The sequence below is a fragment of the Trichechus manatus genome, unplaced genomic scaffold (genome assembly GCF_000243295.1).
Source record: "Trichechus manatus latirostris isolate Lorelei unplaced genomic scaffold, TriManLat1.0 scaffold00176, whole genome shotgun sequence".
Lineage (NCBI taxonomy): Eukaryota > Metazoa > Chordata > Mammalia > Sirenia > Trichechidae > Trichechus > Trichechus manatus.
In genome coordinates this window covers 1,465,015-1,473,602 of record NW_004444112.1, presented here as the reverse complement: position 1 = coordinate 1,473,602, position 8,588 = coordinate 1,465,015, and the positions used below count along the sequence as shown (strand labels likewise).

The 8,588-nt window shown below is 42.6% G+C and overlaps 1 protein-coding gene across 7 annotated transcripts in view; it reads right to left on the bottom strand.

The window, feature by feature from the left end:
- The window catches only part of ATP9B (ATPase phospholipid transporting 9B (putative)), a 259,916-nt gene that overhangs the window by 155,767 nt on the left and 95,561 nt on the right, over window positions 1–8,588 (bottom strand). The window lies entirely within an intron of this gene.

Below are 8,588 nucleotides of genomic sequence, written 5' to 3'. Positions count from 1 at the left end.
GGTGAGGTTAAGGACTGAGATAAAGTGACAAGGAGAAGATCTGATAAAAAGACACACCTTGGGGTCCTGGCTCACTTTAAAAATATCTTCCAAAGGTTTCTGTGAGGAGAAACCAAGTTAATACTACCAATTAAGTTAATATTCCAAGTTAACACTCCAAATTAAGGAAGCCGATCTTATGAAATCTGCCCTCTTGAGTAGAAACTGTCTCGTACCCAGCCCTCAGCAATGTATGGAGTATATATGTATAACAGAAAATTACTTCTTTCTCCTCAAACAAGGGGAAGAGTACTATTATTTATGGAGCACCTACGAAGTGCTAGTCACGATCCACACATGACATCTGCTGTCCACAGAACGGAGATGCCAAGGTCACACCAGTAAGCAGAGTCAGAGCTCCATCCTAGGTCTATCCAACTCCAAATCCCTGTGCTATACAATGATATATACAGGTAGTTCCGACTTACAATGGGGTTCCATTACGACAACTTTGTCATAAGTCAGTTCTGATATAAGCAGAATATCTCTTTTTTTTTTTTCCAGTTTTTATATTATTGACTTTTATTCTCAGTATCTTTATAAATCTGATCTTTGTCTTTGGGGGTTGGAAACATACATAAATTTACAGATATATTTTAATACATACGTACACAAAAAAACACACATGTCCATTAAAAAATGGACAATGCTGGCATTTTGTCAATTGTGGTAATAACTCTACTTGTGGAAGGTTCTGAATCATCTGGATTATCCGTGGGAATGGGGATGGTGTTTCTAAACAGACAACTAGTGAGAGTTGTCTGTATGGTCCTTTTATACACTGCAACATTGTTACACAGTATGTATTACTAACGATAAAATGTGCAAAAAAAAAACAAAAAAAAAAAAACGGTCGTAAGTGCGATTCACTGTTAACTTGAATATGTCATGAGTCAGGGACTACCTGTAATTCAGTTCCCTCACCTCAGTACTTAAGCTATCATAGCTGATTTACTGAACAGTCTGAACTGTAATATCCAAACATCAAAAATTTAATTTTCTCTAACTATTGCTGTCAACTGCATATTTGAATCTTCTTTTCCATCACTGAATGACATCCAGGGCAGATCTCACAGCTTTATAGTCATTTCAGTTTAGAAATTCAGCCCAGCCCAAAATTCCACTCTTCTAACACACACCCTCCTGAAAGGGGGCCATGGATGAGAACTCTGAAATGAAGACGGTGAGGTCTGTCCCTCACTCTTCTGCTGGTCCATCTTCTGGGTCCCATTCACCTCTGGGTGTCAGGAAGGAAAGATGGGAGGGGAGACGCAAATACCTTCCATTGCACTAATGTCACAATAATCCTCTCTGGTGTCACTGCTCCTCTGGCTTTGCCCTCCTATGGCAGGGGCCCAAATGCGAGGCACACACCTGAATTCTTTAGGAGGCTCTGAGTCAGACACCTCCTTGTGTTTACCTGGCTTGAAGTTCACAGTTTCTTGGATGTGTAGATTAATGTTTTCTCATCAAAGTTTGGGAAGTTTTCAGCTACTATTTCTTTGAATACATTTTCTGCTCTATTCTTTCTTCTCCTTCTGGTACTCCCATTATACATATGCTGATGTGCTTAACAGAGTACCAAATTTCTCTGAGTCTATTTATTTTTCTTCATTTTTTCTCTCTCTGTTCTTGGAAATGCATAATCCCTATCAATCTGTCTTCAAATTCATTGATTCTTTTCCAGTTCAAATCTACAACTGGGTGCTGGAGGGCATGGGGCAGCCCCTGCCCCATAAACTGGCTGGGGCTAGAGCTAGCTGGTACAGAGGTAATCAGGGCCCCAGTATCCTTGGCCTGACAGAGCTCATGCCTGTGAGTGGAAGCTGGGTGTCAGAAGGGAGACCCAGCCCTCCTGGCCAAGTCTGCCAGGAACAGCACTTCTGTAACATGGATCTGGGAGAAATAAGAGTCTGGTGGCTGGCCCCTCCCAGGTGAAACTTCAGCTTTATTCTGGAAGCTGCAGGAAGAGGGGGCCCCTGGTTCTTGGCTGCATTGGCTTGGAGTACAGCTGGAATTCACGAGGAGCTGAAATAGGGAGGAAAGTAGTGATGGCTCAAATGCCACAGACTTCCTCTGTTCTTATTGAGAAAGTCTCTGAAAAATACTATAATTAATTTCTCTCAAAATATCCATAACTGAACACTTAAGATTTACCTCTAGGCATTCTCTTCAATGGGGGAAAAAAAGTCCTTTAGTGGTTTTCTGCCAGGGGCAATTTTATCCCTCAGGGGCAGTTGGCATTGTCTCAAAATATTTTTGGCACAAGTAGGGGTGGGAACAGAGTTGGTACTGGCATCTAGTGGGTAGAGGCCAAAGATGCTGCTCAACATCCTAAATGCATAAGACAGAGCCCAACAATAAAGAAATATCTGGCCCAAAATGCATGCTAAAGATAAGAAACTCTGCTCTAGGTGTATATATGAAAAGCTGGCATCATATACTGAGAAGGGTCAGGCCGTCCTGGGCTGAATACCAGCCCCATAGTTTACTAACTGGTACAACCTATCAAGTGATTTTTACCTTAATAGGCTCAGTTTTTTCATCTGCACTTACCTTGGAGGTGGTATGTTGTAAAATTTAGAGGAAAAGTATTATTAAAAACCTATCAGTGTATGGCAGACACTAAGAATTCAATGAATGGCAGCTAAGTAATTCTCAAATATGGGCAAATAGTTCAGGAAGACAATGTAAGAATACCTCACAGAGCTGAGTACCCCTTACTCAAAGCTCTACATGAAACTTGCTCAAATGCAAACCACATCCACACCACACTCATTTTCCTTTGACTCCTAGAAGAAATGTACTGTGCACACTTGGAAGTATTCTCTTGTTTTCCTTCTCTCATAAATGCCAAATTATGTTTTTGACAAATGTCCAGCTGATGTATTTTCAACTAATAACAGCTACCAGCAACTCAGTGCCTAAAATGTGCCATAACTAAGTAATCCCTTTATAAACATTATTTCTAATCCTTTTAACTACCCTGCAACACTGCCATTATTACTGCCAGATTCCCAGAGCTTAAGCTACTTTCCTAAGGCATACAAAGATCCAGAGCTACAAAGAGTTTTCAATCATCTGATTTATCAATTAAAGATCTATTCAGGAGACCTTAGTCTGACTACATACACTTTGAAATATATATCTAATATAGTAAACAATTTTTGTTATGCATTACTTTTTTAAAAGATTTATGATAAAGCAAACACTTTGTACAAGCTGATTTGTTTCAACTGTGGAAAAATTACGAGGAAATTTCCAGTGTGTGTTATTTTGAAGTTAAACTTCTTTTTTAAGATTAATTTCTCCTCTTAAATATGTATATGTGTGTGTTCTGAAAATATAAAAGTAACTTAAAATGCACTAGATACTGGTTTCTGTCAGACACACACTTTGAGGCTTCAACGCTGTTCTCTCCGGGCTAGGTTTGCTTTGTAATACATACAATGAGAAAGGGTGAGACTGTCTAGAGCCTTCACTTTTTAACATTCTATGTTTCTAAAAGTGAAACTGATATCTAGATTTCTCTAAAGAAAAAAAATGCATGCTTCATGTTTAAATGATACGCCATTTTAAAAAACTTAGAAAAAATGGCATATCATTCACCCTCAAATAGAGTTAACATTACTAACCTCTCAGTAAGTGATGTGATTTAAAGTGGGAATATATGAACTGTGGTAAAATAAGAAGTATGGCTGACTTGATTTGTCTTAAAAGAACTATATCTAATAATTTTTTAACAGCAAGCACTAGCTACAATCAATGCCAGTTAAGGTTCGGCAAAAATGAATTATTAAATTGGTCTGCTTATATCCTATTACAGGCTTCTTATGAATACTTGATTTTATTTTGTATAATTGACAAGAGTTGACAGGGAAGGATAGGTTTAATGACAATCAAATTAAGATCAACCCGTATACGTGTCACACTAGAGAGCCTGCATCGGTGGTGATGAAGTAATTGATGGGGCTTGGTGAAACAGAGCACACAAGGCTGTCATATATCGTAATAAGTGACCCTGTAATATTAGTCGACTGTCTGCAACAGCTCACAAATCCAATAGCTCTGAAAGAGATGAGCTACAGTATATGCCCAACAAAAGAAAAATAGACATTGACTTTGCATATATAATACCAGATCGTTTGCCATTGAACTTAATTTTTAAATCATTTATATGACTTAATGGCTCTGCATGAAATTTTTAAGCTGGTGGCAAGATGAATAGCACCACAGAGACCACGTGGATGAGCACAGTGTCATTTACCTGGCCCACGCCCCCAACAAATTAAAGCTGAGGTCCTGCAATGTGTCCCAAACACTTCAACTATATTGTCATCACTTAGGAGACAAGTGCAAAAGATATTGGCATTTATAAGAGATGGATGAAAATTAGTTCTAAAGCATTAATTTCTCTTAATACCCCTAAAATAATTGTGTTCATTCAGGAGATATTTGATCTGAATTAAGAAACTGATGAAGCCACTGATTAATTGGAATTTAAGCCATCAGTCACTAGATCCATCAGCAGCTTCATTTACATTCTGAACAATCAGCTGATGGTCCAGTGGAACGCCCTGTATGAACAATCAACACGAGGACACCGGGTGGCTCACAGCCCACACTGACGAGCACCAGCTGCTTATGTCCACTCTGAACACGCTGCATGTATTGTGGACCTCCTCAATGGCTAAGGTTAAGATCTTTATTGTAACAGGCATAATGTATTATAAAGATTTTCTGAACTAAAACTGCAAAACAATAAAATAATATTCAAAGTGTTAGTAGATACACAAAAAATTCTGAACATTTGTTGTGTTTTTGAAAGCTGTGCAATTTAAAAACTGAAACAATTACTTAAAATGAAATACAGAATTTCCAAAGCTAATAATCCTTGATTGAAAGCAATACTATAACACAAACTTTATGCAGCTTAGAAGCTATCTGTCCATTTTATAAAGAGAAGAAAATAGTATGAAACACCAAAATGGTTTCTTAATATCTGCCTATAAGTAATTATTAATTCTTGCTTCTGGGTGGACTGGAACCTCCCTGCTTTGGGCTAGTAGCCAAGCACGCTACCGTTTACACCACCCAGGGACACCCTCACTACACTACAGATAGTAAATCTCCCTGCAACATGGAACACAAGGCAGAATCAGAGCAAAAGGAAGCCTAAGAATAAGCCATCCACTGGGATAAGATGCTATTTATCTGAGGTCAGCATGCTACAGAGGATCTCATTTGCCTAATGCTCTATATTCCTCTCAGGTTGTGCCATCTCACTGTGTCACACCCATGATGCCCTGAGAGACATTATGAGGGGGAAGTCCACCTCTGCTGTCAGGCTACAACCTCAGGGAATTTACATTCTCAACCCTCACCTTTCTCCTCTGAAAAATGGATAGAGGCCCATTCCACCCACCATACCACCACAGCTGTCTGTCTAAACTGCAGATGGGGCTGCCTCCTCTACTTAAGTCTTCCACGCGTCCCCAGCCTGCTCGGCACAGTCTGACCCAGCTTCCTTCTCCTGTCTCATCTCCTTGCATTATGCTTCCACACAGCCCAAACCAAACCAAAAACCCGCTGCCGTCAAGTTGATTCCAATCATAGCGACCCTATGGGACAGAGCAGAACTGCCCCATAGAGTTTCCAAGGAGCGCCTGATGGATCTGAACTGCCGACCTTGTGGTTAGCAGCCATAGCACTCAACCACTGCGCCACCAGGGTTTCCCCACACAGCCCAGGCTCCTCCAAATACCGTGCCCTCTTACACTTAGGAGACTGCTCACAACACCCCTGCTGTCACGACTGTGACGGAGGTCTGCCTGCAAAGGGACCACCTCGACTCCAGGCACAGCACAGCAAAAGCAAGGTCACTATGCCCTCCTCTGGTACCTGGCCCACCCTGGGACTTGCCCTGGAGTCTGGGACACTAGAGATCACGTAGCCACCAAGGACAGAAGCTGGGCCAGAGCAAGGAGAGACCAGGTGGAGAGAGAGGAGCCACATGCAGGAGAACTGAGGCATCCCAGTCATGACAGAAACACCAGTGAGGCCATCTCGGACACTCCAACCCCAGGTAACCAACTCTGCTGACCCTCTTCAGCCCCAGGTTTGGGAAGTCCACTAGCCAGCCTGCCCTCAGGCATGGCACACACCAGTAGAACCCCTGGATACTGCGGCACAGAGATGAGCCACCCTGCTGAGCCAGCCATTCAATAACAGAGCAGTAAGATGGCTTTCGTAAGCCATCACACTGTGGGGCAGCTTGCTCTGCTGCGACAGATGCCAAGCCCAAGCCACCCCACCGCCCTCTGCTTCCCATTAAAAGCTACAGCCAGGTATGTGTCATTTTCATATATGAAACCCTCCTCAGCTCATCTGGGCAAATCTGTCTGCTCCCTCCCCACAGCCCCGAAGTATTCTTTCTTCTAACCATTATAGCTTCTACAAAGTCCACATGTGCACATCCACAAATAGACCCCAAATTGTCTCAAGGTAGCAACTGGGTACTACTCCCTGTTGTATCCTAGGCAACAACTAGTGTCTATACATGACATGTGGTAAATAAACACTTGCTGAATTGATGAATAAAATTCCAACATCATCATCATATTAATTAGATCTCACATAAACTTGAATAAAAACACTCGGTGGATAGATAGGTTCTGGTAGGATCAGATGTTTTTAAACATATTATAGTCATCTTTTAAAATAACAGTTAGGGGGCAGGGCCAAGATGGTGGAAGAGTCAGACACTTCCAGTGGACCCTCTTACAACAAAGACCCGAAGAAACAAGTGATTCAATTATATGTGACAGTCTGGGAGTCCTGAACATGAAAGGCAAAGTTGAGGAATCAGACTGAGTGGCAGGGGGAGGGAGAGACTGTTTGTATGCAGCCAGGAGGTGCCAGACCTGACCTGGTGAGAGCCGGAGCCCTTCAGGCCTGATCAGCGCAGGGGTAAGCGGTGAGGCAGGCAAGCATCGGTGGTCAGGAGGCATATTCTGCACAGCCAGAGACCCAGCCGCTGAGAGTCTACTTGGCCACGCAGAACCAGTGAGAGACAGCCCTTGATCGCAGAAAGATAAGAATTTGCGTCTGGCCTACCACAGGGATCAAAAACACCCTCCTCAGGGAAAAACCTCTCTGCCATTTACCTCCCTAGTCCCTGCTCTGCACTGGGTCCCAGACCGGCTTCAGCAATTGCCGAGTCCTCTGGGCCAGAAGTAGGATTCGTCACACACCCTGAGCCATTCTCCCGGCCTTGGAGAGTGAACAAATTAAGAAATGGGAAAAAATAAACTGCTGGCTCCCCTAAGCCAGGAACTCAGGGTAGGCACAGCTCTTTTGCCTAGACACAGGCATAAGGGATCCACGGACTTTGAGTGCCTTTCCCCCTTCATAGACTTCTGTGGGCCCATTTCAACAGCATAGACCCTCATTACTGCAGTACAACATGGTATATACCTAAAGTGTAACTTCAACTGTTTCAGCTGTGAAGTGGCAGGTTCGTGACATTTGACTCTGCTCTGCCCATTAAGCAGGGTCTTCACCTACCCACATCAGTGGCCTGAGGACTGGTGGCTCCACCCATGCCACCTAATCACCTGCGATAGGGGCCCAAGAATAACAGGTGCCCCCCAGTCCTTACAGCCAACAGCACTGGGTGCTCATAGTCTGGCTACAAAACCCACCCACCTACACGTTCTAGGGAACAGGGACACACCTTCCTCCTGGACACTCAGGGGCGGCAGTCAGCCCCCTGCCTTGATCAGAGTGTGTCCACCTGTTGCAGCGAGATGCCTGTGCCTACTACACCAATCATCCATGCCTATCTAGGACTGTAGGTGAGAGCCTGCACTACACACCTAGTGGCTATCTACCTGGGCACCTGAGCTGAATCCACACAGGAGGAGTGGGCAAACTCCTGAGCTCACATACCTAGTAACAGATCTTATCACCTGGTGACAGGACATCAGAGCTTCAAAGGTGCCAATAATCAAACTAGTTCACATGCGCAGCCTGTTTGGACATATCAAAATAAAACAAGAAGCTAGGACACAGTAAGCAAACATAAAGTAAATAAATATAACTTATTGATGGCTCGGAGACAACAGTCAATATCAAATCACATAAACAGGCAGTCCAGGATGGCTTCAGCAAGCTCCCAAAACAAAGAATCAAGAAATTTTCCAGAGGAGGAGAATTTCTTGAAACTACTGGAGGCAGAATACAAAAGATTAATATACAGAACTCTTCAAGAGATTAGAAAGGAAATTAATCAAAATGCAGAACATGCAATAGAGGAAATTAAAAAGATTAGAGAAGAGCATAATGACAAATTTAACAGGCTGCAAGAATCCATAAAGAGACAGCAATCAGAAATCTAGAATATTAACAATAAAATGTCAGAATGAGACAACTCAATAGAAAGCCAGTCATAGGAGCAGAATTGAGGCCATGGAAGTCAGAATTAGACTGAAGATAAAGTACTCGACACCAACTTATTTGAGGAAAAATCAGATAAAAGGATTAAAAAA